This window comes from Podarcis bocagei, assembly GCF_964188305.1.
Source record: "Podarcis bocagei genome assembly, chromosome: 14".
In the NCBI taxonomy this organism is placed as follows: domain Eukaryota; kingdom Metazoa; phylum Chordata; class Lepidosauria; order Squamata; family Lacertidae; genus Podarcis; species Podarcis bocagei.
In genome coordinates this window covers 15,982,919-16,001,701 of record NC_138139.1, presented here as the reverse complement: position 1 = coordinate 16,001,701, position 18,783 = coordinate 15,982,919, and positions in this window count along the sequence as shown.

Genomic DNA, 18,783 nt, shown 5'->3' with positions numbered 1-18,783 from the left:
AAATGGTGCCAACCGGTTGCAAATGCGCCCCGGAAAGGTTTGGCAGTCGAAACAGAAGGCAACAACAACAACAGCAACAAATCCGTTTATTGTGAGGACCATGCCTGTACACAAACATCAACACAACAATAGTTAAAAATATTAAAATTCATTAGATACTATGCCAACACGAAACAGAAGGCTTTTTATCACAGGACAAGAAATCAGCCCTCAACAACTTAACCGGCAGAAAATATTTTTTTGAAAAAATCCCTAAGCCCCGGGGTCACAATTTCAGCAAAAATCTGACTTTTGGCAATTCACTCAAAAATGGTGCCAGCAGGTTGCAAATGCTCCCTTGAAACCTTTGGTGATGGAAACAGAAGGCTTTTTATCACAGGACAAGAAATCAGTCCTCAAAAACTTAACCGGCGGAAAATATTTGTTTGAAAAGATCCCTAAGCCCCAGGGTCACAATTTCAGCAAAAATCTGACTTTTGGCAATTCACTCAAAAATGGTGCTAGCAGGTTGCAAAGGCTTCCCTGAAAGCTTTGACGATGGAAACAGAAGGCTTTTTATCACAGGACAAGAAATCAGCCCTCAACAACTTAACCGGCGGAAAATATTTTTTTGAAAAAATCCCTAAGCCCCGGGGTCACAATTTCAGCAAAAATCTGACTTTTGGTAATTCACTCAAAAATGGTGCCTACCGGTTGCAAATGCTCCCCTGAAAGGTTTGGCAGTCGAAACAGAAGGCTTTTTATCATAGGACAAGAAATCAGCCCTCGAAAACCAAACCTGCGGAAAATATTTTTTTGAAAAAATCCCTAAGCCCCGGGGTCACAATTTCAGCAAAAATCTGACTTTTGGCAATTCACTTAAAAATGGTGGTAGCAGGTTGAAAAGGCTCCCCTGAAAGCTTTGGCGATGGAAACAGAAGGCTTTTTATCATAGGACAAGAAATCAGCCCTCGAAAACCAAACCTGCGGAAAATATTTTTTTGAAAAAATCCCTAAGCCCCGGGGTCACAATTATAGCAAAAATCTGACTTTTGGCAATTCACTCAAAAATGGTGCCAGCAGGTTGCAAAGGCTCCCCTGAAAGCTTTGGCGATGGAAACAGAAGGCTTTTTATCACAGGACAAGAAATCAGACCTCAACAACTAGACCGGCGGAAAATATTTTTTTGAAAAAATCCCTAAGCCCCGGGGTCACAATTTCAGCAAAAATATGACTTTTGGTAATTCACTCAAAAATGGTGCCAACCGGTTGCAAATGCTCCCCTGAAAGGTTTGGCAGTCGAAACAGAAGGCTTTTTATCACAGGACAAGAAATCAGCCCTCAGCAACTTAACCGGCGGAAAATATTTTTTTGAAAAAATCCCTAAGACCCGGGGTCACAATTTCAGCAAAAATCTGACTTTTGGCAATTCACTCAAAAATGGTGCCTACCGGTTGCAAATGCTCCCCTGAAAGGTTTGGCAGTCGAAACAGAAGGCTTTTTATCACAGGACAAGAAATCGGCCCTCAACAACTTAACCGGCGGAAAATATTTTTTTGGAAAAGTCCCTAAGCCCCGGGGTCAAAATTTCTGCAAAAATCTGACTTTTGGCAATTCACTCAAAAATGGTGCCAACCGGTTGCAAATGCGCCCCGGAAAGGTGTGGCAGTCGAAACAGAAGGCTTTTTATCACAGGACAAGAAATCAGCCCTCAACAACTTAACCGGCGGAAAATATTTTTTTGAAAAAATCCCTAAGCCCCGGGGTCACAATTTCAGCAAAAATCTGACTTTTGGCAATTCACTCAAAAATGGTGCTAGCGGGTTGCAAAGGCTCCCCTGAAAGCTTTGGCGATGGAAACAGAAGGCTTTTTATCACAGGACAAGAAATCAGCCCTCGAAAACCTAACCTGCGGAAAATATTTTTTTGAAAAAATCCCTAAGCCCCGGGGTCACAATTTCAGCAAAAATCTGACTTTTGGCAATTCACTCAAAAATGGTGCTAACCGGTTGCAAATGCGCCCCGGAAAGGTTTGGCAGTCGAAACAGAAGGCTTTTTATCACAGGACAAGAAATCAGCCCTCAACAACTTAACCGGCGGAAAATATTTTTTTGAAAAAATCCCTAAGCCCCGGGGTCACAATTTCAGCAAAAATCTGACTTTTGGCAATTCACTCAAAAATGGTGCCAGCAGGTTGCAAATGCTCCCCTGAAAGCTTTGGCGATGGAAACAGAAGGCTTTTTATCACAGGACAAGAAATCAGCCCTCAAAAACCTAACCTGCGGAAAATATTTTTTTGAGAAAATCCCTAAGCCCCGGGGTCACAATTTCAGCAAAAATCTGACTTTTGGCAATTCACTCAAAAATGGTGCCAACCGGTTGCAAAGACTCCCCTGAAAACTTTGGTGATGGAAACAGAAGGCTTTTTATCACAGGACAAGAAATCAGCCCTCAACAACTTAACCGGCGGAAAATATTTTTTTGAAAAAATCCCTAAGCCCCGGGGTCACAATTTCAGCAAAAATCTGACTTTTGGCAATTCACTCAAAAATGGTGGTAGCAGGTTGCAAAGGCTCCCCTGAAAGCTTTGGCGATGGAAACAGAAGGCTTTTTATCACAGGACAAGAAATCAGCCCTCAACAACTTAACCGGCGGAAAATATTTTTTTGAAAAAATCCCTAAGCCCCGGGGTCACAATTTCAGCAAAAATCTGACTTTTGGCAATTCACTCAAAAATGGTGCCAACCGGTTGCAAATGCTCCCCTGAAACTTTGACGATGGAAACAGAAGGCTATCTATCACAGGACAAGAAATCAGCCCTCAACAACTTAACTGGCGGAAAATATTTTTTTGAAAAAATCCCTAAGCCCCGGGGTCACAATTTCAGCAAAAATATGACTTTTGGTAATTCACTCAAAAATGGTGCCAACCGGTTGCAAATGCTCCCCTGAAAGGTTTGGCAGTCGAAACAGAAGGCTTTTTATCAGAGGACAAGAAATCAGCCCTCAACAACTTAACCGGCGGAAAATATTTTTTTGAAAAAATCCCTAAGCCCCGGGGTCACAATTTCAGCAAAAATCTGACTTTTGGCAATTCACTCAAAAATGGTGCCAGCAGGTTGCAAAGACTCCCCTGAAAGGTTTGACGATGGAAACAGAAGGCTTTTTATCACAGGACAAGAAATCAGCCCTCAACAACTTAACCGGCGGAAAATATTTTTTTGAAAAAATCCCTAAGCCCCGGGGTCACAATTTCAGCAAAAAACTGACTTTTGGCAATTCACTCACAAATGGTGCCAACCGGTTGCAAATGCGCCCCGGAAAGGTTTGGCAGTCGAAACAGAAGGCAACAACAACAACAGCAACAAATCCGTTTATTGTGAGGACCATGCCTGTACACAAACATCAACACAACAATAGTTAAAAATATTAAAATTCATTAGATACTATGCCAACACGAAACAGAAGGCTTTTTATCACAGGACAAGAAATCAGCCCTCAACAACTTAACCGGCAGAAAATATTTTTTTGAAAAAATCCCTAAGCCCCGGGGTCACAATTTCAGCAAAAATCTGACTTTTGGCAATTCACTCAAAAATGGTGCCAGCAGGTTGCAAATGCTCCCTTGAAACCTTTGGTGATGGAAACAGAAGGCTTTTTATCACAGGACAAGAAATCAGTCCTCAAAAACTTAACCGGCGGAAAATATTTGTTTGAAAAGATCCCTAAGCCCCAGGGTCACAATTTCAGCAAAAATCTGACTTTTGGCAATTCACTCAAAAATGGTGCTAGCAGGTTGCAAAGGCTTCCCTGAAAGCTTTGACGATGGAAACAGAAGGCTTTTTATCACAGGACAAGAAATCAGCCCTCAACAACTTAACCGGCGGAAAATATTTTTTTGAAAAAATCCCTAAGCCCCGGGGTCACAATTTCAGCAAAAATCTGACTTTTGGCAATTCACTCAAAAATGGTGCCAACCGATTGCAAATGCTCCCCTGAAATGTTTGGCGATGAAAACAGAAGGCTTTTTATCACAGGACAAGAAATCAGCCCTCAACAACTTAACCGGCGGAAAATATTTTTTTGAAAAAATCCCTAAGCCCCGGGGTCACAATTTCAGCAAAAATCTGACTTTTGGCAATTCACTCAAAAATGGTGGTAGCAGGTTGCAAAGGCTCCCCTGAAAGCTTTGGCGATGGAAACAGAAGGCTTTTTATCACAGGACAAGAAATCAGCCCTCAACAACTTAACCGGCGGAAAATATTTTTTTGAAAAAATCCCTAAGCCCCGGGGTCACAATTTCAGCAAAAATCTGACTTTTGCCAATTCACTCAAAAATGGTGCCAGCAGGTTGCAAAGACTCCCCTGAAAGCTTTGACGATGGAAACAGAAGGCTTTTTATCACAGGACAAGAAATCAGCCCTCAAAAACCTAACCTGCGGAAAATATTTTTTTGAGAAAATCCCTAAGTCCCGGGGTCACAATTTCAGCAAAAATCTGACTTTTGGCAATTCACTCAAAAATGGTGCCAGCAGGTTGCAAAGACTCCCCTGAAAGCTTTGGTGATGGAAACAGAAGGCTTTTTATCACAGGACAAGAAATCAGCCCTCAACAACGTAACCGGCAGAAAATATTTTTTTGAAAAAATCCCTAAGCCCCGGGGTCACAATTTCAGCAAAAATCTGACTTTTGGCAATTCACTCAAAAATGGTGCCAACCGATTGCAAATGCTCCCCTGAAATGTTTGGCGATGAAAACAGAAGGCTTTTTATCACAGGACAAGAAATCAGCCCTCAACAACTTAACCGGCGGAAAATATTTTTTTGAAAAAATCCCTAAGCCCCGGGGTCACAATTTCAGCAAAAATCTGACTTTTGGCAATTCACTCAAAAATGGTGGTAGCAGGTTGCAAAGGCTCCCCTGAAAGCTTTGGCGATGGAAACAGAAGGCTTTTTATCACAGGACAAGAAATCAGCCCTCAACAACTTAACCGGCGGAAAATATTTTTTTGAAAAAATCCCTAAGCCCCGGGGTCACAATTTCAGCAAAAATCTGACTTTTGCCAATTCACTCAAAAATGGTGCCAGCAGGTTGCAAAGACTCCCCTGAAAGCTTTGACGATGGAAACAGAAGGCTTTTTATCACAGGACAAGAAATCAGCCCTCAAAAACCTAACCTGCGGAAAATATTTTTTTGAGAAAATCCCTAAGTCCCGGGGTCACAATTTCAGCAAAAATCTGACTTTTGGCAATTCACTCAAAAATGGTGCCAGCAGGTTGCAAAGACTCCCCTGAAAGCTTTGGTGATGGAAACAGAAGGCTTTTTATCACAGGACAAGAAATCAGCCCTCAACAACGTAACCGGCAGAAAATATTTTTTTGAAAAAATCCCTAAGCCCCGGGGTCACAATTTCAGCAAAAATATGACTTTTGGTAATTCACTCAAAAATGGTTCCAACCGGTTGCAAATGCTCCCCTGAAAGGTTTGGCAGTCGAAACAGAAGGCTATTTATCACAGGACAAGAAATCAGCCCTCAACAACTTAACCGGCGGAAAATATTTTTTTGAAAAAATCCCTAAGCCCCGGGGTCACAATTTCAGCAAAAATCTGACTTTTGGCAATTCACTCAAAAATGGTGCCAGCACGTTGCAAATGCACCCCTGAAAGGTTTGGCAGTCGAAACAGAAGGCTTTTTATCACAGTACAAGAAATCAGCCGTCCACAACTTAACCGGCGGAAAATATTTTTTTGAAAAAATCCCTAAGCCCCGGGGTCACAATTTCAGCAAAAAATCTGACTTTTGGCAATTCACTCAAAAATGGTGCCAACCGGTTGCAAATGCGCCCCGGAAAGGTTTGGCAGTCGAAACAGAAGGCTTTTTATCACAGGACAAGAAATCAGCCCTCAACAACTTAACCGGCGGAAAATATTTTTTTGAAAAAATCCCTAAGCCCCGGGGTCACAATTTCAGCAAAAATCTGACTTTTGGCAATTCACTCAAAAATGGTGCCCGCACGTTGCAAATGCTCCCCTGAAAAGTTTGGCAGTCGAAACAGAAGGCTTTTTATCACAGGACAAGAAATCAGCCCTCAACAACTTAACCGGCGGAAAATATTTTTTTGAAAAAATCCCTAAGCCCCGGGGTCACAATTTCAGCAAAAATCTGACTTTTGGCAATTCACTCAAAAATGGTGGTAGCAGGTTGCAAAGGCTCCCCTGAAAGCTTTGGCGATGGAAACAGAAGGCTTTTTATCACAGGACACAAATCAGCCCTCAACAACTTAACCGGCGGAAAATATTTTTTTGAAAAAATCCCTAAGCCCCGGGGTCACAATTTCAGCAAAAATCTGACTTTTGGCAATTCACTCAAAAATGGTGGTAGCAGGTTGCAAAGGCTCCCCTGAAAGCTTTGGCAGTCGAAACAGAAGGCTTTTTATCACAGGACAAGAAATCAGCCCTCAACAACTTAACCGGCGGAAAATATTTTTTTGAAAAAATCCCTAAGCCCCGGGGTCACAATTTCAGCAAAAATCTGACTTTTGGCAATTCACTCAAAAATGGTGCCAACCGGTTGCAAATGCTCCCCTGAAAGGTTTGGCGATGAAAACAGAAGGCTTTTTATCACAGGACAAGAAATCAGCCCTCAACAACTTAACCGGCGGAAAATATTTTTTTGAAAAAATCCCTACGACCCGGGGTCACAATTTCAGCAAAAATCTGACTTTTGGCAATTCACTCAAAAATGGTGCCCGCACGTTGCAAAGGCTCCCCTGAAAGCTTTGACAGTCGAAACAGAAGGCTTTTTATCACAGGACAAGAAATCAGCCCTCAACAACTTAACCGAAGGAAAATATTTTTTTGAAAAAATCCCTAAGCCCCGGGGTCACAATTTCAGCAAAAATCTGACTTTTGGCAATTCACTTAAAAATGGTGGTAGCAGGTTGAAAAGGCTCCCCTGAAAGCTTTGGCGATGGAAACAGAAGGCTTTTTATCATAGGACAAGAAATCAGCCCTCGAAAACCAAACCTGCGGAAAATATTTTTTTGAAAAAATCCCTAAGCCCCGGGGTCACAATTATAGCAAAAATCTGACTTTTGGCAATTCACTCAAAAATGGTGCCAGCAGGTTGCAAAGGCTCCCCTGAAAGCTTTGGCGATGGAAACAGAAGGCTTTTTATCACAGGACAAGAAATCAGCCCTCAAAAACCTAACCTGCGGAAAATATTTTTTTGAAAAAATCCCTAAGCCCCGGGGTCACAATTTCAGCAAAAATCTGACTTTTGGCAATTCACTCAAAAATGGTGCCAGCAGGTTGCAAAGACTCCCCTGAAAGCTTTGGTGATGGAAACAGAAGGCTTTTTATCACAGGACAAGAAATCAGCCCTCAACAACTTGACCGGCGGAAAATATTTTTTTGAAAAAATCCCTAAGCCCCGGGGTCACAATTTCAGCAAAAATCTGACTTTTGGTAATTCACTCAAAAATGGTGCCAACCGGTTGCAAATGCTCCCCTGAAAGGTTTGGCAGTCGAAACAGAAGGCTTTTTATCACAGGACAAGAAATCAGCCCTCAACAACTTAACCGGCGGAAAATATTTTTTTGAAAAAATCCCTAAGACCCGGGGTCACAATTTCAGCAAAAATCTGACTTTTGGCAATTCACTCAAAAATGGTGCCAGCACGTTGCAAATGCTCCCCTGAAAGGTTTGGCAGTCGAAACAGAAGGCTTTTTATCACAGGACAAGAAATCGGCCCTCAACAACTTAACCGGCGGAAAATATTTTTTTGAAAAAATCCCTAAGCCCCGGGGTCACAATTTCAGCAAAAATCTGACTTTTGGCAATTCACTCAAAAATGGTGCCAACCGGTTGCAAATGCGCCCCGGAAAGGTTTGGCAGTCGAAACAGAAGGCTTTTTATCACAGGACAAGAAATCAGCCCTCAACAACTTAACCGGCAGAAAATATTTTTTTGAAAAAATCCCTAAGCCCCGGGGTCACAATTTCAGCAAAAATCTGACTTTTGGTAATTCACTCAAAAATGGTGCCAGCAGGTTGCAAATGCTCCCTTGAAACCTTTGGTGATGGAAACAGAAGGCTTTTTATCACAGGACAAGAAATCAGTCCTCAAAAACTTAACCGGCGGAAAATATTTGTTTGAAAAGATCCCTAAGCCCCAGGGTCACAATTTCAGCAAAAATCTGACTTTTGGCAATTCACTCAAAAATGGTGCTAGCAGGTTGCAAAGGCTTCCCTGAAAGCTTTGACGATGGAAACAGAAGGCTTTTTATCACAGGACAAGAAATCAGCCCTCAACAACTTAACCGGCGGAAAATATTTTTTTGAAAAAATCCCTAAGCCCCGGGGTCACAATTTCAGCAAAAATCTGACTTTTGGCAATTCACTCAAAAATGGTGCCAACCGATTGCAAATGCTCCCCTGAAATGTTTGGCGATGAAAACAGAAGGCTTTTTATCAGAGGACAAGAAATCAGCCCTCAACAACTTAACCGGCGGAAAATATTTTTTTGAAAAAATCCCTAAGCCCCGGGGTCACAATTTCAGCAAAAATCTGACTTTTGCCAATTCACTCAAAAATGGTGCCAGCAGGTTGCAAAGACTCCCCTGAAAGCTTTGACGATGGAAACAGAAGGCTTTTTATCACAGGACAAGAAATCAGCCCTCAAAAACCTAACCTGCGGAAAATATTTTTTTGAGAAAATCCCTAAGCCGGGGTCACAATTTCAGCAAAAATCTGACTTTTGGCAATTCACTCAAAAATGGTGCCAGCAGGTTGCAAAGACTCCCCTGAAAGCTTTGGTGATGGAAACAGAAGGCTTTTTATCACAGGACAAGAAATCAGCCCTCAACAACTTAACCGGCGGAAAATATTTTTTTGAAAAAATCCCTAAGCCCCGGGGTCACAATTTCAGCAAAAATATGACTTTTGGTAATTCACTCAAAAATGGTTCCAACCGGTTGCAAATGCTCCCCTGAAAGGTTTGGCAGTCGAAACAGAAGGCTTTTTATCACAGGACAAGAAATCAGCCCTCAACAACTTAACCGGAGGAAAATATTTTTTTGAAAAAATCCCTAAGACCCGGGGTCACAATTTCAGCAAAAATCTGACTTTTGGCAATTCACTCAAAAATGGTGCCAGCACGTTGCAAATGCACCCCTGAAAGGTTTGGCAGTCGAAACAGAAGGCTTTTTATCACAGTACAAGAAATCAGCCGTCCACAACTTAACCGGCGGAAAATATTTTTTTGAAAAAATCCCTAAGCCCCGGGGTCACAATTTCAGCAAAAAATCTGACTTTTGGCAATTCACTCAAAAATGGTGCCAACCGGTTGCAAATGCGCCCCGGAAAGGTTTGGCAGTCGAAACAGAAGGCTTTTTATCACAGGACAAGAAATCAGCCCTCAACAACTTAACCGGCGGAAAATATTTTTTTGAAAAAATCCCTAAGCCCCGGGGTCACAATTTCAGCAAAAATCTGACTTTTGGCAATTCACTCAAAAATGGTGCCCGCACGTTGCAAATGCTCCCCTGAAAAGTTTGGCAGTCGAAACAGAAGGCTTTTTATCACAGGACAAGAAATCAGCCCTCAACAACTTAACCGGCGGAAAATATTTTTTTGAAAAAATCCCTAAGCCCCGGGGTCACAATTTCAGCAAAAATCTGACTTTTGGCAATTCACTCAAAAATGGTGGTAGCAGGTTGCAAAGGCTCCCCTGAAAGCTTTGGCGATGGAAACAGAAGGCTTTTTATCACAGGACAAGAAATCAGCCCTCAACAACTTAACCGGCGGAAAATATTTTTTTGAAAAAATCCCTAAGCCCCGGGGTCACAATTTCAGCAAAAATCTGACTTTTGGCAATTCACTCAAAAATGGTGGTAGCAGGTTGCAAAGGCTCCCCTGAAAGCTTTGGCAGTCGAAACAGAAGGCTTTTTATCACAGGACAAGAAATCAGCCCTCAACAACTTAACCGGCGGAAAATATTTTTTTGAAAATATCCCTAAGCCCCGGGGTCACAATTTCAGCAAAAATCTGACTTTTGGCAATTCACTCAAAAATGGTGCCAACCGGTTGCAAATGCTCCCCTGAAAGGTTTGGCGATGAAAACAGAAGGCTTTTTATCACAGGACAAGAAATCAGCCCTCAACAACTTAACCGGCGGAAAATATTTTTTTGAAAAAATCCCTAAGACCCGGGGTCACAATTTCAGCAAAAATCTGACTTTTGGCAATTCACTCAAAAATGGTGCCCGCACGTTGCAAAGGCTCCCCTGAAAGCTTTGGCAGTCGAAACAGAAGGCTTTTTATCACAGGACAAGAAATCAGCCCTCAACAACTTAACCGGCGGAAAATATTTTTTTGAAAAAATACCTAAGCCCCGGGGTCACAATTTCAGCAAAAATCTGACTTTTGGTAATTCACTCAAAAATGGTGGTAGCAGGTTGCAAATGCTCCCCTGAAAGGTTTGGCGTTGGAAACAGAAGGCTTTTTATCACAGGACAAGAAATCAGCCCTCAACAACTTAACCGGCGGAAAATATTTTTTTGAAAAAATCCCTAAGCCCCGGGGTCACAATTTCAGCAAAAATCTGACATTTGGCAATTCACTCAAAAATGGTGCCAGCAGGTTGCAAAGACTCCCCTGAAAGGTTTGACGATGGAAACAGAAGGCTATTTATCACAGGACAAGAAATGAGCCCTCAACAACTTAACTGGCGGAAAATATTTTTTTGAAAAAATCCCTAAGCCCCGGGGTCACAATTTCAGCAAAAATATGACTTTTGGTAATTCACTCAAAAATGGTGCCAACCGGTTGCAAATGCTCCCCTGAAAGGTTTGGCAGTCGAAACAGAAGGCTTTTTATCACAGGACAAGAAATCAGCCCTCAACAACTTAACCGGCGGAAAATATTTTTTTGAAAAAATCCCTAAGCCCCGGGGTCACAATTTCAGCAAAAATCTGACTTTTGGCAATTCACTCAAAAATGGTGCCAGCAGGTTGCAAAGACTCCCCTGAAAGGTTTGACGATGGAAACAGAAGGCTTTTTATCACAGGACAAGAAATCAGCCCTCAACAACTTAACCGGCGGAAAATATTTTTTTGAAAAAATCCCTAAGCCCCGGGGTGACAATTTCAGCAAAAATCTGACTTTTGGCAATTCACTCACAAATGGTGCCAACCGGTTGCAAATGCGCCCCGGAAAGGTTTGGTAGTCGAAACAGAAGGCTTTTTATCACAGGACAAGAAATCAGCCCTCAACAACTTAACCGGCAGAAAATATTTTTTTGAAAAAATCCCTAAGCCCCGGGGTCACAATTTCAGCAAAAATCTGACTTTTGGCAATTCACTCAAAAATGGTGCCAACCGGTTGCAAATGCTCCCCTGAAACTTTGACGATGGAAACAGAAGGCTATCTATCACAGGACAAGAAATCAGCCCTAAACAACTTAACTGGCGGAAAATATTTTTTTGAAAAAATCCCTAAGCCCCGGGGTCACAATTTCAGCAAAAATATGACTTTTGGTAATTCACTCAAAAATGGTGCCAACCGGTTGCAAATGCTCCCCTGAAATGTTTGGCAGTCGAAACAGAAGGCTTTTTATCAGAGGACAAGAAATCAGCCCTCAACAACTTAACCGGCGGAAAATATTTTTTTGAAAAAATCCCTAAGCCCCGGGGTCACAATTTCAGCAAAAATCTGACTTTTGGCAATTCACTCAAAAATGGTGCCAACCGATTGCAAATGCTCCCCTGAAATGTTTGGCGATGAAAACAGAAGGCTTTTTATCACAGGACAAGAAATCAGCCCTCAACAACTTAACCGGCGGAAAATATTTTTTTGAAAAAATCCCTAAGCCCCGGGGTCACAATTTCAGCAAAAATCTGACTTTTGGCAATTCACTCAAAAATGGTGGTAGCAGGTTGCAAAGGCTCCCCTGAAAGCTTTGGCGATGGAAACAGAAGGCTTTTTATCACAGGACAAGAAATCAGCCCTCAACAACTTAACCGGCGGAAAATATTTTTTTGAAAAAATCCCTAAGCCCCGGGGTCACAATTTCAGCAAAAATCTGACTTTTGCCAATTCACTCAAAAATGGTGCCAGCAGGTTGCAAAGACTCCCCTGAAAGCTTTGACGATGGAAACAGAAGGCTTTTTATCACAGGACAAGAAATCAGCCCTCAAAAACCTAACCTGCGGAAAATATTTTTTTGAGAAAATCCCTAAGCCCCGGGGTCACAATTTCAGCAAAAATCTGACTTTTGGCAATTCACTCAAAAATGGTGCCAGCAGGTTGCAAAGACTCCCCTGAAAGCTTTGGTGATGGAAACAGAAGGCTTTTTATCACAGGACAAGAAATCAGCCCTCAACAACTTAACCGGCGGAAAATATTTTTTTGAAAAAATCCCTAAGCCCCGGGGTCACAATTTCAGCAAAAATATGACTTTTGGTAATTCACTCAAAAATGGTTCCAACCGGTTGCAAATGCTCCCCTGAAAGGTTTGGCAGTCGAAACAGAAGGCTTTTTATCACAGGACAAGAAATCAGCCCTCAACAACTTAACCGGAGGAAAATATTTTTTTGAAAAAATCCCTAAGACCCGGGGTCACAATTTCAGCAAAAATCTGACTTTTGGCAATTCACTCAAAAATGGTGCCAGCACGTTGCAAATGCACCCCTGAAAGGTTTGGCAGTCGAAACAGAAGGCTTTTTTTCACAGTACAAGAAATCAGCCGTCCACAACTTAACCGGCGGAAAATATTTTTTTGAAAAAATCCCTAAGCCCCGGGGTCACAATTTCAGCAAAAATCTGACTTTTGGCAATTCACTCAAAAATGGTGCCCGCACGTTGCAAATGCTCCCCTGAAAAGTTTGGCAGTCGAAACAGAAGGCTTTTTATCACAGGACAAGAAATCAGCCCTCAACAACTTAACCGGCGGAAAATATTTTTTTGAAAAAATCCCTAAGCCCCGGGGTCACAATTTCAGCAAAAATCTGACTTTTGGCAATTCACTCAAAAATGGTGGTAGCAGGTTGCAAAGGCTCCCCTGAAAGCTTTGGCGATGGAAACAGAAGGCTTTTTATCACAGGACAAGAAATCAGCCCTCAACAACTTAACCGGCGGAAAATATTTTTTTGAAAAAATCCCTAAGCCCCGGGGTCACAATTTCAGCAAAAATCTGACTTTTGGCAATTCACTCAAAAATGGTGGTAGCAGGTTGCAAAGGCTCCCCTGAAAGCTTTGGCAGTCGAAACAGAAGGCTTTTTATCACAGGACAAGAAATCAGCCCTCAACAACTTAACCGGCGGAAAATATTTTTTTGAAAAAATCCCTAAGCCCCGGGGTCACAATTTCAGCAAAAATCTGACTTTTGGCAATTCACTCAAAAATGGTGCCAACCGGTTGCAAATGCTCCCCTGAAAGGTTTGGCGATGAAAACAGAAGGCTTTTTATCACAGGACAAGAAATCAGCCCTCAACAACTTAACCGGCGGAAAATATTTTTTTGAAAAAATCCCTAAGACCCGGGGTCACAATTTCAGCAAAAATCTGACTTTTGGCAATTCACTCAAAAATGGTGCCCGCACGTTGCAAAGGCTCCCCTGAAAGCTTTGGCAGTCGAAACAGAAGGCTTTTTATCACAGGACAAGAAATCAGCCCTCAACAACTTAACCGGCGGAAAATATTTTTTTGAAAAAATACGTAAGCCCCGGGGTCACAATTTCAGCAAAAATCTGACTTTTGGTAATTCACTCAAAAATGGTGGTAGCAGGTTGCAAATGCTCCCCTGAAAGGTTTGGCGTTGGAAACAGAAGGCTTTTTATCACAGGACAAGAAATCAGCCCTCAACAACTTAACCGGCGGAAAATATTTTTTTGAAAAAATCCCTAAGCCCCGGGGTCACAATTTCAGCAAAAATCTGACATTTGGCAATTCACTCAAAAATGGTGCCAGCAGGTTGCAAAGACTCCCCTGAAAGGTTTGACGATGGAAACAGAAGGCTATTTATCACAGGACAAGAAATGAGCCCTCAACAACTTAACTGGCGGAAAATATTTTTTTGAAAAAATCCCTAAGCCCCGGGGTCACAATTTCAGCAAAAATATGACTTTTGGTAATTCACTCAAAAATGGTGCCAACCGGTTGCAAATGCTCCCCTGAAAGGTTTGGCAGTCGAAACAGAAGGCTTTTTATCACAGGACAAGAAATCAGCCCTCAACAACTTAACCGGCGGAAAATATTTTTTTGAAAAAATCCCTAAGCCCCGGGGTCACAATTTCAGCAAAAATCTGACTTTTGGCAATTCACTCAAAAATGGTGCCAGCAGGTTGCAAAGACTCCCCTGAAAGGTTTGACGATGGAAACAGAAGGCTTTTTATCACAGGACAAGAAATCAGCCCTCAACAACTTAACCGGCGGAAAATATTTTTTTGAAAAAATCCCTAAGCCCCGGGGTCACAATTTCAGCAAAAATCTGACTTTTGGCAATTCACTCACAAATGGTGCCAACCGGTTGCAAATGCGCCCCGGAAAGGTTTGGTAGTCGAAACAGAAGGCTTTTTATCACAGGACAAGAAATCAGCCCTCAACAACTTAACCGGCAGAAAATATTTTTTTGAAAAAATCCCTAAGCCCCGGGGTCACAATTTCAGCAAAAATCTGACTTTTGGCAATTCACTCAAAAATGGTGCCAACCGGTTGCAAATGCTCCCCTGAAACTTTGACGATGGAAACAGAAGGCTATCTATCACAGGACAAGAAATCAGCCCTCAACAACTTAACTGGCGGAAAATATTTTTTTGAAAAAATCCCTAAGCCCCGGGGTCACAATTTCAGCAAAAATATGACTTTTGGTAATTCACTCAAAAATGGTGCCAACCGGTTGCAAATGCTCCCCTGAAATGTTTGGCAGTCGAAACAGAAGGCTTTTTATCAGAGGACAAGAAATCAGCCCTCAACAACTTAACCGGCGGAAAATATTTTTTTGAAAAAATCCCTAAGCCCCGGGGTCACAATTTCAGCAAAAATCTGACTTTTGGCAATTCACTCAAAAATGGTGCCAACCGATTGCAAATGCTCCCCTGAAATGTTTGGCGATGAAAACAGAAGGCTTTTTATCACAGGACAAGAAATCAGCCCTCAACAACTTAACCGGCGGAAAATATTTTTTTGAAAAAATCCCTAAGCCCCGGGGTCACAATTTCAGCAAAAATCTGACTTTTGGCAATTCACTCAAAAATGGTGGTAGCAGGTTGCAAAGGCTCCCCTGAAAGCTTTGGCGATGGAAACAGAAGGCTTTTTATCACAGGACAAGAAATCAGCCCTCAACAACTTAACCGGCGGAAAATATTTTTTTGAAAAAATCCCTAAGCCCCGGGGTCACAATTTCAGCAAAAATCTGACTTTTGCCAATTCACTCAAAAATGGTGCCAGCAGGTTGCAAAGACTCCCCTGAAAGCTTTGACGATGGAAACAGAAGGCTTTTTATCACAGGACAAGAAATCAGCCCTCAAAAACCTAACCTGCGGAAAATATTTTTTTGAGAAAATCCCTAAGCCCCGGGGTCACAATTTCAGCAAAAATCTGACTTTTGGCAATTCACTCAAAAATGGTGCCAGCAGGTTGCAAAGACTCCCCTGAAAGCTTTGGTGATGGAAACAGAAGGCTTTTTATCACAGGACAAGAAATCAGCCCTCAACAACTTAACCGGCGGAAAATATTTTTTTGAAAAAATCCCTAAGCCCCGGGGTCACAATTTCAGCAAAAATATGACTTTTGGTAATTCACTCAAAAATGGTTCCAACCGGTTGCAAATGCTCCCCTGAAAGGTTTGGCAGTCGAAACAGAAGGCTTTTTATCACAGGACAAGAAATCAGCCCTCAACAACTTAACCGGAGGAAAATATTTTTTTGAAAAAATCCCTAAGACCCGGGGTCACAATTTCAGCAAAAATCTGACTTTTGGCAATTCACTCAAAAATGGTGCCAGCACGTTGCAAATGCACCCCTGAAAGGTTTGGCAGTCGAAACAGAAGGCTTTTTATCACAGTACAAGAAATCAGCCGTCCACAACTTAACCGGCGGAAAATATTTTTTTGAAAAAATCCCTAAGCCCCGGGGTCACAATTTCAGCAAAAAATCTGACTTTTGGCAATTCACTCAAAAATGGTGCCAACCGGTTGCAAATGCGCCCCGGAAAGGTTTGGCAGTCGAAACAGAAGGCTTTTTATCACAGGACAAGAAATCAGCCCTCAACAACTTAACCGGCGGAAAATATTTTTTTGAAAAAATCCCTAAGCCCCGGGGTCACAATTTCAGCAAAAATCTGACTTTTGGCAATTCACTCAAAAATGGTGCCCGCACGTTGCAAATGCTCCCCTGAAAAGTTTGGCAGTCGAAACAGAAGGCTTTTTATCACAGGACAAGAAATCAGCCCTCAACAACTTAACCGGCGGAAAATATTTTTTTGAAAAAATCCCTAAGCCCCGGGGTCACAATTTCAGCAAAAATCTGACTTTTGGCAATTCACTCAAAAATGGTGGTAGCAGGTTGCAAAGGCTCCCCTGAAAGCTTTGGCGATGGAAACAGAAGGCTTTTTATCACAGGACAAGAAATCAGCCCTCAACAACTTAACCGGCGGAAAATATTTTTTTGAAAAAATCCCTAAGCCCCGGGGTCACAATTTCAGCAAAAATCTGACTTTTGGCAATTCACTCAAAAATGGTGGTAGCAGGTTGCAAAGGCTCCCCTGAAAGCTTTGGCAGTCGAAACAGAAGGCTTTTTATCACAGGACAAGAAATCAGCCCTCAACAACTTAACCGGCGGAAAATATTTTTTTGAAAAAATCCCTAAGCCCCGGGGTCACAATTTCAGCAAAAATCTGACTTTTGGCAATTCACTCAAAAATGGTGCCAACCGGTTGCAAATACTCCCCTGAAAGGTTTGGCGATGAAAACAGAAGGCTTTTTATCACAGGACAAGAAATCAGCCCTCAACAACTTAACCGGCGGAAAATATTTTTTTGAAAAAAATCCCTAAGACCCGGGGTCACAATTTCAGCAAAAATCTGACTTTTGGCAATTCACTCAAAAATGGTGCCCGCACGTTGCAAAGGCTCCCCTGAAAGCTTTGGCAGTCGAAACAGAAGGCTTTTTATCACAGGACAAGAAATCAGCCCTCAACAACTTAACCGGCAGAAAATATTTTTTTGAAAAAATCCCTAAGCCCCGGGGTCACAATTTCAGCAAAAATCTGACTTTTGGCATTTCACTCAAAAATGGTGCCAACCGGTTGCAAATGCTCCCCTGAAAGCTTTGACGATGGAAACAGAAGGCTTTTTATCACAGGACAAGAAATCAGCCCTCAACAACTTAACCGGCGGAAAATATTTTTTTGAAAAAATCCCTAAGCCCCGGGGTCACAATTTCAGCAAAAATCTGACTTTTGGCAATTCACTCAAAAATGGTGCCAGCAGGTTGCAAAGACTCCCCTGAAAGGTTTGACGATGGAAACAGAAGGCTATTTATCACAGGACAAGAAATGAGCCCTCAACAACTTAACTGGCGGAAAATATTTTTTTGAAAAAATCCCTAAGCCCCGGGGTCACAATTTCAGCAAAAATATGACTTTTGGTAATTCACTCAAAAATGGTGCCAACCGGTTGCAAATGCTCCCCTGAAAGGTTTGGCAGTCGAAACAGAAGGCTTTTTATCACAGGACAAGAAATCAGCCCTCAACAACTTAACCGGCGGAAAATATTTTTTTGAAAAAATCCCTAAGCCCCGGGGTCACAATTTCAGCAAAAATCTGACTTTTGGCAATTCACTCAAAAATGGTGCCAGCAGGTTGCAAAGACTCCCCTGAAAGGTTTGACGATGGAAACAGAAGGCTTTTTATCACAGGACAAGAAATCAGCCCTCAACAACTTAACCGGCGGAAAATATTTTTTTGAAAAAATCCCTAAGCCCCGGGGTCACAATTTCAGCAAAAATCTGACTTTTGGCAATTCACTCACAAATGGTGCCAACCGGTTGCAAATGCGCCCCGGAAAGGTTTGGTAGTCGAAACAGAAGGCTTTTTATCACAGGACAAGAAATCAGCCCTCAACAACTTAACCGGCAGAAAATATTTTTTTGAAAAAATCCCTAAGCCCCGGGGTCACAATTTCAGCAAAAATCTGACTTTTGGCAATTCACTCAAAAATGGTGCCAGCAGGTTGCAAATGCTCCCTTGAAACCTTTGGTGATGGAAACAGAAGGCTTTTTATCACAGGACAAGAAATCAGTCCTCAAAAACTTAGCCGGCGGAAAATATTTGTTTGAAAAGATCCCTAAGCCCCAGGGTCACAATTTCAGCAAAAATCTGACTTTTGGCAATTCACTCAAAAATGGTGCTAGCAGGTTGCAAAGGCTTCCCTGAAAGCTTTGACGATGGAAACAGAAGGCTTTTTATCACAGGACAAGAAATCAGCCCTCAACAACTTAACCGGCGGAAAATATTTTTTTGAAAAAATCCCTAAGCCCCGGGGTCACAATTTCAGCAAAAATCTGACTTTTGGCAATTCACTCAAAAATGGTGCCAACCGGTTGCAAATGCTCCCCTGAAATGTTTGGCGATGAAAACAGAAGGCTTTTTATCACAGGACAAGAAATCAGCCCTCAACAACTTAACCGGCGGAAAATATTTTTTTGAAAAAATCCCTAAGCCCCGGGGTCACAATTTCAGCAAAAATCTGACTTTTGGCAATTCACTCAAAAATGGTGCCCGCACGTTGCAAATGCTCCCCTGAAAGCTTT